The sequence below is a fragment of the Pinus tabuliformis genome, chromosome Q, assembly GCF_031772625.1.
Source record: "Pinus tabuliformis cultivar Carrire ecotype Pingquan chromosome Q, CPIR1, whole genome shotgun sequence".
Taxonomy (NCBI): domain Eukaryota; kingdom Viridiplantae; phylum Streptophyta; class Pinopsida; order Pinales; family Pinaceae; genus Pinus; species Pinus tabuliformis.
Window position 1 is genome coordinate 1142641404 of NC_142296.1, and position 11425 is coordinate 1142652828.

Here is an 11425-nt window from a genome sequence, read left to right on the forward strand (position 1 = left end):
TAATGGACAAGAAATAATCTTGAAAGGACATAATGGATCATTAATGGAGAGAACTCTTACTAAAGAGTGTATTATGGAAGATGATAGAACCAAGGTTTGTAAATAAAATTTAACCCAAGGAGGTACAGTTAATCCATTCAAGGTTATGAAGAAGAAAGGAAAAGAGGATAAACAGGAACAAAAAGAGAGGTTGGTAGACACTGATGCACAGCTGGAGATTGAAGACAATGTTATCTGTACCAATTGCCAAAAGAGTAAAGGTGAGTGTAAACTACAAAATAGAGAGGCAATCTTAAAGGATGAAGGTAAGGATGCTTTTATGAAAAATTCACATGCAGTGAGAAACGCAGGGGAACAATGGAAGGTGATATTCATGGTGTTGACAGTAGTTTTCACTATTGTGAAAGGGACTCAACAATGGAATGTAAAACGTATGGTATATGGTGATTTTGTTTCTTGTATGGAAACAAATAGAACTTTAGGTTCTAAACTCAGATATTGGCAGGTTTTGATTGAAACAAAGAGGGAATGGAAAGGACAACTCAGTGGCTTACAGGTTTGTAAGGAAGGAACATGAAGAATGAAAGGAAGTGTGAAAGGAAGGAAGGCCAAGGAGAAGAGTAGAGAATAGAATTCAGAACTTAAATAGCATTCAGAACAAAGTGAAGACAGAGAATATTTTTTCAAGACAAGACAACATGACAAGTTTTACATGTCATATATACATCAAGAGGATGACAAATCAGAAAACTTATGGATTAGAATTAATGAGGACAAAGATGGAAAATGTAATATATTTTCTGAATTTGAATTATTAATTTTTGCTTGTGGTTTTTAGGATGAAGGACAAGCTACTCATGGAGATATGTTTACACAAATAAGTCTGAGGGAAGTTGTAAATTCTGGAGCTGCAGAAAGTCATTTTTCCTTATGGAAACAAGAAGATGAGATTAAGCAATGAGTTGACTTAGAAGCTTGGAATAGAGGAAGGAGAGTTGGCATAGCTCTTAAACAAGTTATTGCAGAAGAGAAAGAAGATTGCAGAGGATGTGAATGTGCAATCCACAGATAGATTTTGTTCTCAATACAAAGAAGGCTTAAATGTCAAGAGTTTAGCTTGAGGATGCAATTGGAAAATTGGATGAGCAGTTCAACTAAGTTTGATAGGAAAATGGAGGAAATTGAACAAAATTCAATAATCAAAATATTTGCAGCCAGAGAGCAATATATAGTTGGAAGGCTATATGTTCTTGTATAAAACAATGCCCAATCTTATTTTGAGATTGGAAGGACTCTACTTAAGCTATTTGATAGATGGATGATGAAAAATACAAAGGTAATGAGTATAAATAATTGTCAAAGACTACAAATCAAGGGAATATGGAAGGATATACAGAATAGCATAAAGAAATTGGTTTATAGACAGAAGGAGATGCTGGGGATCGAGTCAAAATTCAAAAGGAATAGTGAGGTATAGGACATAAGAAAATACATGAAGATGAAGATAAATTCTATGGATATGATGACAAGACAACAACAGATAGAGAAGCATAGATTTATGTTGTTTGAGGAGGTGTTTATCTAGAGTATCAACACCAAAACAATATGCAAAGGAGATGCTTATGAATGCGGAGAAAAAAGACATCCACAGCACAAAGTTTGGAAACCAAGAGAAACAAAGGAGGCAATAAATACACTTGCAGATGAAAGGGATCGGGTAGCCAATTTGGAAATGAAATCTGATGAAGTTTACAACAGAGGAAGTAGAAAGACTCATCAATAGGAGTCCATGGAAACTTTCAAATTTGGGAGTCTGATGCAGGAGAAATCAGGCCTAGTCAACAATGTGATAGCATGATCACGTGTTGTGACTAGCAAGGAGGTTGGGAGACAAAGATATTAGTTAATTTTATTTATTTAAATGTATGAGAGTGTTTATTTATCGTCAAAATGATTAAAAATGGGTATAGTGGCTGATTGATCCTCTGTGTGTGGAGATTAGGCCAAATTGTTAGATTTAATTGGTTTGAATAGAAAATGAGGAAACTGAAAGCTTGATTTAGCAGTTGTTTAGAAAAGAGAGGAGCTGAAGAGACTTTTTAGGAGAGGGTGAGAGATTTCTGGTTCTGAACTAGAAATGGTTAATGAATCCATTTTTTTGTATAAATTGTGATTTTCTTGTATAATTTAGGGGTTGGATAGGTTATATAGGTAGATGTTTTGAGAGAGGTTAGATATTTGGAGTGGTTTTCAGCCTACGGGCAGATTTGTAAACAAAAGGCCACTGTAAAGAGGAATCAGGCCTGAGGAACAGAGATTTCATTTTGTAATGATTCATTTGTATTTATATATACAGTAATTGAGTAGGATTGTATCAATTTGTGATTGAGTGTCGAATTATAGATCAAATGCATCATAGGATTGCATATATATATTTATGCAGACAGAGTGCATGAACACAGAGAAGCGGAGTTCGACGAATACACATAGCGGAACGTGTCAAGGAGGATTCTAATGGATTGCTTGAAGCCAATAGAAGGATCAACTCTAAGCTCGAGAGGAAGTGCGCAGTTAAAAACCCTAAAAGACCAAGTGGAACCCATAGAAATAGTGAAGAAATAGCGTGAATTCATAGTGAAGATATAAGCAGAGAATTGAAGAGACGATACACAGTAATCGTCGGATCTTGAAGATCAATCGTCTAGATTAAAGGATCATGTCGCAACCAAGTCTTGGAGAATTACAATGACCGTGCGCGATTAATCATGGACCGTGGGATCGTGGGCAGATCAACGGTCATGATTTAAATCACATATCGGGAGTCGGAAGTGCAAAGGGTAGCGATAATAAACATAGTGATTTGCGACAGTGCGATATCACCAATAGCGATAATTGGCGATCGGAGATCATGATTATCAGCGATCGAAGGAATCGGAAGTCGGGCTTTGGAGATCGGAGGGATAGTGAAAAGGGGATTCAGACCCAATGGCGTTATAACAAAGGGTCTATAATATTTGAAATCTGACTATGTGTGTCGGAGCGGATTTTAACCGTTAATCCATTATATTGGTGTTTGAATGATGCGGGGCGATTCTAAAGGAAATCGCATATCGGAAAGAGTATGGGTTAATGTGAACGTGGAAGGCTGATAGCCAATTACGATAAAGTAGACCCTTAAGAAGTGTGTAGAAGCGTACAAAAGGCAGAAAGGTAAGGTTTTGTGTGTATTTCCCTTTGGAAATGGATCTTTTCCTTTGTAATTGATTTATAAAGGAATTGAGTGTCGATTAAAGGTTGTAAAGGGTTTTAAGGATTCCAATATGAAGGAATTAAAGGAAGGCTTTATTAAAGTCATGAAAAAAGGCTTGAGGACTATTGAAAGTCCTGATAAGAGGTGTTAAGCGGGGTGATTGGTTCCGATACAAAGGAACTGTAGATAAAGAGGACCTTAACCATTAATGTTTTGAAGTTTTGACTCCATAGGGAGTTAAATTCTTGGGACTATATCTTGAAAGCATTTGTATGCATACTGTGGGTATATGCAGGGGTAACCCTGCACCATATTGCAAAAATCCTCATTGGTTAGCCAAGTTTTGTTGAACTTGAAGAGCAATCCTTTCCACATCATATTTCCCTTCCACTGTAAAATGATCGGAGTGTGGTCAAAGAGAGTTGTCAAAGAGACCTAGGATTGCATGTACCCCATCCTGTCCAGGAGATTTGGATGAACTAAAAATCGGTCCAACCTTTTTGCAATGTGTTTGATACCAACCCTGCAGTTCCTCCAAGTCAACACAATGGGCCCTGGACATATATCCACCATAGAGTTTGTATATATAATTTTTTTTATGCATATCACATTAAAAAATTAAATTAAAACAAATTATAAAATATATCAAATTAAATAAAAACAAATTATAAAAGATATCAAAGAAAATATCATTTTTATTATATCTATATAACGATGGAAAATTCTAGGGGCTAATATTCATAGGTGGCCTAATTTTCCATGAATTGTCCACAAAAAAGATTTGTCAATTTCCATTTTTTATAAAAATGATTCACCCAAATTTTACAATATAAAATTATTTTACCTTAACATTATATAGAGGCTATATATAAAATCATTATAAATTTGAATAATTTTACAAATGTATCAATAAACATTTTATAGTTTGCATATTAAGGATTAGTGAGATTGACCAATGTTTTTAAACTTCAAGATAGTTTTCCATGCTTAAAATTTTCCCTGTATATAACTATATGTATTATAAATGTTATAATAAAATTACAGAAATATATATATATATATATATATATATATATATATATATATATATATATATATATATATATATATATATATATATATATATATATATATATATATATATATATATATATATATATATATATATATATATATATATATATATAGTGAGAGTTTTAATATATATATATATAGAGAAAGAGAGAGAGAGAGAGAGAGAGAGAGAGAGAGAGAGAGAGAGAGAGAGAGATATTCGTTCTTTGTTGAGGAGGGCTTTCTGGGATATTTTCTAGTCTAATTTGTCCAAAATCCAAGAGGGATTTCATAGAATCACAAGTTTGAATTGTAAAATTTCCACAATCCAAGTGCTCCATGGGTTTTTCAGGGTGTTGAATCCATATATGGAGTCAAAAACCCATTTAAACAACAAAAACTAAGAGTTCACCATTTTTTTTTGCCAAATTCTGGCCAAAAAATAAAAAATGTAGCATTTTTAGATAAATGCCAAATGATATTCACAAATAAGTTACCTGACTCATGATATTCTGCACTTATATCGTATTTCATATAAAAGTAGGAGAAATATAGCTTTCCATTTCCGTGTACTATGCAGTTGTACCATATTGAAGATAATGGGTAGCATATCTCTCACAATTTCTATTTACTCATAAAAGGCTATTTTTAGCAATCTAACTCCAACCAAAAATCATTGTTTTTAGATAGTGTTTCATTTGTTGCTTTATTTATGGGATTGTTCCTTAAAAAACATTAATTTTGTTTGGTCTCTTTAACTTTGGTGCTATAGTTTGTCCAATAGTTTTGCATAAGATGACCATTATTGTTGATGATATTAAATAGCCTAAAGTTCTTGAGCACTTCTTGACTGTGAACTTACTTTGTATTTCAATTTGAGATTCGTTGATTGTTTCTATTTTGTTTCTTAGGATGGGGATCCCAGAATTTCAAGCTTTGGCCTTATGAAAAACAACAGAGATGGAAAGAGCTATAGCACAAACTTGGCATACACACCACTAGAGTTTTTGAGGACATGTATTCTTATTAGTTTTTAATGGATTATGATAACCTATGTTTACTTTTCACCTAGAGAATCTTATGAAATTTGACTCCCTTGAAAGGATTCAATCGAGGAATAAATAAAGATTATGTAGTAGGATGAATAGTCTAATAGAAAACTACTTCCACTTCTAATACTCCAAATAAATAAAATTTAAAAATAGGATCTATGAATCCCATTGGCTTCTATTGAAACTAGGATCCCATTGGCATTCTAAGCTCAACACAACAATCATGTTTTTGAGATGTGAGCTTGCGTATGTTATCTAACCACCTACTTTCTTAAAGAAAGGAGACATGTTGAATTATTTTCTTTTAAAACTAGAATCCTGTTGGTAATCTAATCTACACTTGTTATTAGTGGAGGCCCACATTCACTTGTTAAGACAATATGAGTTGTTGAGCACCAAATCACAAATGGCCAAGATTTATATATGTAAGAGTTTCACAGGCTGACTTGTTCAGAGATGCAATACGTGTAGATAGTATTGCTCACAATCTACATGTGTGTATAGTATTACACATAGGCCACATGTATGATGACTAGGAGGGAGGGAGGCAGTGTGGGTGCAGTTTGTTTTTCTCAGGGAGCCGAATTTCCAGTTTCCATTTGCTGTAAAAAAAATGTATTTCTTTGTGTGCCATCTTCTTATTTATTCTGAGAAATAAAAGTGAAGTATAACTTGAAGGGTTTATAGGTTTTGGCATGTGATTGATTTGATATTTGTGATTTTTTTGTCAATTTTTTTGTTAAAATAACAGAGTATTTTTATTCAACAATTTCATAAGAGATTTATTGGGTAAATTAAATTTCTAGGTTTGTCAGGCGGAAAGAGTCGATTGTGAGGACACAACCAACCTCCCTAGGAGCCTAAGACTCTCTAGTGACAAACAAGACAAACAAGAGCAATCCTTCTCTAAACATGCATTTACTATATGGGAAATCAAGTGTTTAGATCCTACCTGTAATCCAACGCTGTTGTAGCAGTCCAGCTCCTCTGATCCGGATGAGCTCCTCCTTCACTTTGAAACATGCATACACTAACAATCAAACGATTAAATAGCACTTGATAATCTCATAGAATAAAACATATTTAACACATAGACCAAGGAGTACATGAAACAACTCATAAATAACAAGTTATTGAGAAGAATGGACTCATTTGCATTAATAGGTAACAAAAGGAACAAATACAACCTGAGCCTTGGTGTTGTGCAAGTCCCTCCCAGGGTCCATCAAGAGTTCTCCTTTACTTTGAAAAAGCTCACCCACTTCCAAATAGAACAAGCAAAGATGGCAATCTCTCCTCACAAGCTTCTAAATGGGAGTCCTAATTCCAGCAGCATCTACCCATAGAAATGTATAGCTTCCAACCTCCCCTCCTTCTGGCCCAATGCCTGTATTTATAGTGCTCAAGAGGAAGTTAATCAGGTCCACCATCAATGGGATAATCCCCTCTTTGGATGGGATAGCTCCCTTATTGATGGGATAAGTTCCTCTTTGATAGGAGTGCATGAACCATCTGGAGGTGCTCAATACACGTCGAACAACCTTCTAGAATACTCTAGAAATGACCACAAGTAACTTTTTAAAGATGAAACTTGCGCATTTTGACCTTTACAGGGGGACGCACCTGCCCCTTTACATACAGAGCGTCCAAAGACGCAGCTTTTGTGAACATTGGGTGCGTCCCCGCAGGTAAGGTTGAGAGAACCTGCGTCCCCAGAGATAAATACATTTATAAAAGACTTTCTCTCTTTTTGGAGTTTGACATGGAGAGCAGAGGCATAAGACTTTCCTAAGAGGATAGCATGACTGTTGATTGAGCCATACTAACTGTAAATAGGCATGGTGACATTTTTTAGTGTAACAGATTGCCCCCTAAAGTGCGAAGCCTGTAATAGATTAGGGTTTGTATTATCTAGGAAGGGTGAAGCGCTTTATCATTTCAAGGATTATCTCGTGGAGAGCCTGGTCAGAACCTGCAATTTTCAACACAAAATACATGTATAAGATTATATCATCACTGAGGTAGGCATTCCCATACTCAGATTAAAACTTTAACTAACAGACTAACTACTCTGATACAGGAATGATCTTGCAGTACATCATAATCATAGACTTTTGTAGACACAGTATGGGCGCAGCCATCTGTTTATGATTAGTCTACTTAGATAATGAATACAAAACTCCTCGCAGCCTGGATGGTGGAACTAGATCCAGGGTCTTCATTTCTACTTCCCGAATTGGTACGATTCTAGCCATGCGAATAAATGAGTTGATGTCGAACATGGTAGAAACCACTTGATTACCAGTCGATGATGTAAACTGTTAACAAGCGTGAGAGAGACCACCAGTAATGTCAATGGTTCTCAAAGTACCCAGTACAATCCATGAGATGTGAATGAATGAGTTGATGTCGAACATTTCATGGAATCCTTCGATCGAAAGTCAATGATGTAAACTGACGTCAAAGGCGAGAAACCTGCCATTGATGCATGCAGACTTCAAGGTACTGACGATTTCTAAGTCATCTCTCTAGATAATGTGATGATGTCGATAGAAAGCGACCCGTTGCAGGCAAGCCCGCAACACGAAATCATTGTTCAAGTTGAAGAAATGTTGTTGTAAGGACTGACTCAGGGATGGTCAAATGGATGACAAGTATTTTGCAGATGAAAGTTTTGCTTGCAGACCTCTTGAACACATAACGACACGACAGATGGCTTGGTGATGAATAACTCAAAGTTAATCCCCGGAACCCGGTTAAAGACTTTCAAAGTGGTTTGATCAACTGTGAGGTAAAGGATTTCCCAACCCAGGTGAATGAAAAGTGTCGTGTTCAAGAGTGGTAATAAAGTTTCTTCTGAGACAAAAGGTAACAAATAGGCTCATTCTTCTCTCTTTTCCCCCACCATTTCTGGCAAGTACCTCTTTATTTTTAACAAGCTTGAGGAGGATAACATATGCTTGATTATAAGCTCATCCTTCGGATGAGTCCAACCTAGTTTTGATTCGAACCCTAGGAAGGAGTGGTTCGTTCCTGTTTGTAATTGAACAGGTCCTTTACTGTGAAATGTTTAACGAGCCCAGTATAGGAGAAACTCGGCGTTTTTCAATTTTAGAGAGTCTGAAAAACTTAAGAAGACTCCAAGTTGAACTTTTTCGTAGATTTGTGTCCCTCAAGCCCGAAAAAGTATAAAATAATACCTGGGGGAACCGCTTGATCTTGCGACCAAGGAGTACTTTCATAATTAGTGCCACTGACCTGAAAAGTAAAAAGCGATCAAGGACACGTCGTTTTATTTCCATATCGAGTTTGAAACGACAAAAACCCGGCAATCTTTTCCTGATTTTACGGTCAGAAAAGAGCTATAAGGGGACCGTCTTTTAATTCCGTTTTAACGAGTGTAAAAGAAACGCTCGGCAATCTTTTCATTTTTTAGGAGTCAGAAAAGGGCTTAAAAGATGACTCTGATATTTTGGTTCGTGAAAAATGACAATTTTCCCTCTAAATCCCTTTGTCCTGCACAAAAACAACACATTACTCATACCTGTTTAAGATAGGCAAAAATACATCGAAAAACATCCTTTCATGGTGAAAAATGAACAAATTCATCCAAAAAACCTATAAAAAGACTTTTTACCATGTCATTTTTACCATTTTACTGTTGAGGTTGAAAAAAGGGCTTTTGGCAAGAAACTTCCCGTGGTTGCTGCGGAAAATCCGACCGTCAGAATCGAACGCCGTCTCTTCCAGGTATTTTACAACATCCTACTCTTCAATTTCATCCGATTAAAATTGTATTTTAGGTTTTAGTTTTGATTTTTGGGGGGTTTTGGGTTTCAAAATGCGCTCTGCGGTGGACGCAGGTGCCCTTCGGGTGACCTGCGTCCCCCGACTTTTTCTTGTACAGGAAAAAGGTCGGGGGACGCAGCCCACCTTCAGGCCAGCTGCGTCCCGACGCCCTGTGTTCTAAACGCGGGGTGCGTCTTCCGCAAAACGCGGAATTTGAAACCCCAAACTCCAAAATCAACCATTCAAAATTTCCCAAATCAATTCTAATCTCTGTTTCTTGGTGTGTAGGGTACTCACCATGTTGGATTGGAGAGAAAGAGAGCACGAGGACGTTGATTTAGCTGCAATTGAACATCAACCTTCCATTGATGCCCTAAAAGCATGCGGATTATATAAATACTGGGCCATACCTGGCATGAGGGCTCAGGTAAGATTCTTGGAATGGCTGGTTGAGAGATGGAACGTTCAAGAGCAATGCTTTTACATCGGAGGGCACCAGCTCGAGATAGAGCCCTCTGACATATACTTTCTCACTGGCTTGCCGAATAGAGGTGAGCAACTCAATCTAGCCGGGACTAGGCCGGGTGGCCAATCCCTTGCTAGTCTCCGGGCAGATTGGTGCACACCCAATGCACACCATGCGAAAGGCGTGGAAATCAAACACATCTCTCTGCGTGAACTCAAAGTTATAGCTTTCACGGTTACCAGAATTTGCGGCGCAGCCGCTTTACATATTGCCTCCGGGTCCCAAATGCGGATGGCGATTGACTGTTACCAAGGCACCATTTTCAACTGGTGTGATGCTGTGTCGGCTAATATGAAGAGCCAACTGACTAGGGCAAAGAACGGACGACTGAAGACCTTTGGATATGGGCCTCTAGTCGTGAGCTTTGCCTTAGAGAGAGTTCCGATGCTGATCCCTCAGCAACTCACTGTTGATATCTTGGGTCCTCGGGAGCCAAAGCTGATACGATGGGTTACGGTGATGGCCCGGCATCCTGACGAGGGCACGGCGATTGTTCGATTCTCTGATAGTTATTTTCACTGGTTAGAGGACCAGGTTTTTTCGATCCAGGACTTTCCGTATGCCGGAGTAGATTTTCGAGGTGATCCGGACATGGTTCTTCCACAGGGAGAACAATGGGATGACAGAGGTACTTTATTTTCACAAGTTTTCAAATTATATATTTTTTTGTTTTTTATATATATCGTCTCAAAACTGACAGTAAAAATTTTCAAAATGCAGATGTTGGTCCACAGCGCCCAGCCAACCTCCGGCCTTTTGAGAGGAGACATCCAGTTGCACCGGTACCGGCCCCACAGGACGCGGCTGCAGAGTCACTAGCTGAGTTGGAGCAGGATCTAGAGCGTCTGACGGCGGATATGCCTGAGACTACCATAGATGATATTCCTATCAGACTTCAGCGCTATGTAGTCGCAGTCCCTGGACCGTTTAGGAGGTTTTTGTGTAAGGTAGCCCGTGCAGTGGTGTCGTATAGGGAGCACCACCAGTGATTGGCTAGTCACTTTTGTAGACACATATGACATTTTTGGCTTTTTGTACTTATCATTTTGCCGATCATAAGGTGTTTTTCAACCTATGATCGAAGACGATGTATATTTTTTGACACACTCCTATCTATATATATATCACTATTACCGGCTTATCTTGTTTAACATATGTGATGAAATGTTTTTAAATTTACTTGCATGATTATCGTAAATGTCTGTCCAACATTCGAGAAGCAATTGCATCTGCTAATGTATTTAAAGACCTTGGAATATGCTGATATTCAATGTAATCAAATTCACGTTCCAAGAGACGCACTCTCAAAAACAACCTTAATAACACAGGATTTCTAATGGCATATACTCTATTAAGCTGTAATACAACAAGTTCAGAATCTAACCTCACTATCAAACGTCGAATTCCAAATGAAATAGATTCGGATAATAATTCAACCACTGCACTGTATTCTGCAATGTTGTTCGTTGTTTGACCGAGGCTTACCCCATGCATAGAAACTAACTCGTCAGAGGGCGAATAGATAACCCAAGCTGCGGAAGAGATATTCCGTGTACTACGACAAGCACCATCAGCAAATCCAATGTATGTTTGGAGAGGCGTCGACATCTGCAATATCAAGAGTAAAACCAAGATAAGCCAGAATAACGACGAAAAACACACTCTCTAAGCTAAGCACACTGACTAACTAACAAACATACTAGCTAGAAAGAAAACCTAACCTAACTAAAAATTCTCCATACCCACCATTTAAGC